The sequence below is a fragment of the Otolemur garnettii genome, unplaced genomic scaffold, assembly GCF_000181295.1.
Source record: "Otolemur garnettii isolate 467f Iridium unplaced genomic scaffold, OtoGar3 scaffold00044, whole genome shotgun sequence".
NCBI classification, from domain to species: domain Eukaryota; kingdom Metazoa; phylum Chordata; class Mammalia; order Primates; family Galagidae; genus Otolemur; species Otolemur garnettii.
This window is the reverse complement of record NW_003852439.1, coordinates 8,388,861-8,391,911: the sequence shown is the minus strand read 5'-3', so window position 1 is coordinate 8,391,911 and position 3,051 is coordinate 8,388,861.

Here is a 3,051-nt window from a genome sequence, read left to right as displayed (position 1 = left end):
CTATTTTTTGGTTGCAGCCGTCATTGTTGTTTTGGCGGGTCCGGGCTGGGGATTCGAACCCGCCACCTTAGGTGTATGTGGCTGGCACCTTAGCCGGTTGAGCTATAGGCGCCGAGCCGTCTCCTGTCCTTGAATCTAGGCAGAAGCTGTGATTGTTTTGACCAATAGATTTGGCAGGAGAGACTTTCTATTCATTTTTGGACCCAGACCTTGCTAATTCCTGGAATAGTCTTTTCTTCCATGCTGGGAGGAAACCCAAGTAGCACTATGGGGAAGCCATGTGGAAAGTAACTGATTTGCCAACTTTGAGAGTAAAAAAGCCATCTTGGTGGTGGATGCCCTGGCTCCAGCTAATGCCAAGCTGTCCCCACTGAGCCCTTCCAAACTGCAGATTTGTAAGCATTTGGGGGTGTTATACAGCAAAAAGTAATAGAACAGGCTGCCAGCAAGGGTGAGAAAGAGAGCAAATATGTTGGGACAGGCCAGGAGGATAGCCTTGGCTGGATCTGGGAAAGTCCAGATTCTTGGGACCTTCAGACCTAGAGAGGAGAATAGCCAGGGACCAGGGCAGGTTCCTGAAGCAGGGTCTGGAGTTGAGACAAGTTCATGCTGTGATCTCCAAATTCTGCACTGTGCCTGCTTGTCCTTCTTGTTGTCTGACCTAGTTCTAGAGTGATGTGTGCCATGAGTCCCTAACCACAATGACCCATGGGGCCCATGGCCCAGGACGGTCTCCCTCTGGACCCCGATTTTACAGACTCTCCAGCTTCACTCCCACACTCTGCTCACCCACAGAGTTTGGCTCTCAGGCTAGCCTTTGTGTGCTGGAAACGGGGCACAGGCAGAAGCGGGTGTCATCCTCAAACTTTCAGGCTCTGCCTGGAGCCCCCTCCTCTAAGGAATCTTCCCTGGCTCTTCCTGCCCTTGTTTCTTGCTCCCTGGGTTCTATTCAGTGGTCCCCCGGGGCTGTGCTACCTCTTCATCAGCTGGAACTGGTGAACTCCCTAAGAACAGGGCCCCATCTCACCTGCTCTTGCTCCCAGCTGACACTAAAGAGAGGTCTATAGCTAAGCACGAGAGAGCTGGAGCTGGGCCGGACTTCAAAGGTCCTCTGGTAAGCAGGGGAGTGCAAAGCCCTCAAAGCTTAAGCTTGTGCCCCCATAGCTCCTCTTCAGGAGTCAGTCCTATGCAACTCAGCTGTCTGTACACCAAGGGTAGGAATGGTGCAAGAAGACCAGCTGGTCCCTAGCTCACTCTGTGACCTTGGGAAGTCATATCCCTTCTCCCAGCCTATTCTCTTCCATGAAATGACGGGACAGGAAGAGCTGATCTCTGAAGTCCCTTCTCGCTTAAACACCATGATCTCTGAAATTTGCGTGAACGTTGCCATGGAGACGTCAGAGGAACTGCAGCAGCAATGAGCGCAACTTCTATGGAGAGAGAACTGAGTCACTGGGTGATGTCAGTGATGTGCTTCCTTCAATGCCCAGGTGTGCAGGGGCCACATAAGTGATGAGTGTCCTTCTCCTGAGAGGACAGTCTCCTGCACCCCCCTCACCTTTGTGGCCCTGAGGCTCTGCTGGATAGGTGGCAGCAGGTGGGTATCTATACCTCCTGAAGGAGGACCCTTTGTGTGGGGCCAAAGAGGAGAGCTGTGCACTTGTATGTGTGACCACAGTGACTTAGTACTCATATGAGGGGAAAGCTGCAGAGGTGCCCTACTGCAGAGGAAGATGAGCTAATGCAGAAGTCTTGTACACCTCTTATTACTTGTCACAGCAGTGTCCTCACACCAGTGGGGCCAGTGGTCTGTTCACAGCAATGCCAGCTTTTAGCTCTTGAGTGGACCACCTTGGCTACTGGAGGAGGGATGAGCCAGGACTCATGGCTCCACACTCTCCATACATGGCTGACATACACAGCCTCATGGCAGGTGCTGGCATCAGCACAAAGTAATACAATAAATCCCTGTGGATTCATGACAGTGACTAAGGCCCCCAAACAATCTTTGTGCCAGGACTAGGTCAAGTGCTTCTCTTACATTGTTTCTTTTTCTTTTCTTTTCTTTATTTCTTTTTTCTGAGACAAAGTCTCACTTTGTTGCCTTCAGTAGAGTGGCTTGGCTTGGGGGCCCACAGCAACCTGAAACTCTTTGGCTCAAGCAATTCTCTTCCCTCAGCCTCCCAACTAGCTAGGACTACAGGCGCCCACCATAATGCCTAGCTATTTTTAGAGACAAGGTCTCTCTCTCTGGCTCAGGCTGGTTTCCAACTTGTGATCTCAGGCAGTCTACCCACCTCGGCCAGAGTGCTAATATTACAGGTATAAGCCATTGTGCCCAGCCTTTGTTTCTTTGTTCTTAAATATAAAAATAACTCAATTTTTGTGGCATGTGAATACCACGAAAGATAAAGATGAGAACAAACATTGAAAACCTCACTCAGATCCCATCCTCCGGGGGTAACCACTATTAGGCTTGGTAATGGTGTCTGTATTAGTTGCCTACTGCTGCTGTAACAAATTACCACAAACAGTGGTAAAAAAATAACGCAAATTTACCTGTATTTTGTACCCCTGTGTATAATGTACAACCACATTTTAGCCCAGACTTCAGGAAAGAAAATCCTTTGTTTTAATTAAAAAATTAAAATATCTTCATGTACTATATTAAAAATTAAACGCTAAAATTCCTTTATAATACAAAAGACAAATACCGAAATATAAAAACATTATTATTTTTTTAAATTTGAGACAGTCTCACTCCCTGGGTAGATGCTGTGGCATCATAGCTCACAGCAACTTCAAACTCTTGGGTTCAAGGGATCCTCTTGCCTCACCTTTCCAAGGAGCTGGGACTATAGGTTCCCACCATGATGCCCAGATGGTTTTTCTTTTTTGCAGTTTTTGGCCAGGGCTGGGTTTGAACCTGCCACCTCCAGCATATGAGGCCAGCACCCTACTCCTTTGAGCCATAGGTGCCAGCCCATGGTTTTTCTATTTTTACTAGAGACTGGGTCTCACTTTTGTTTTTTGTTTTTTTTTTTTTGAGAC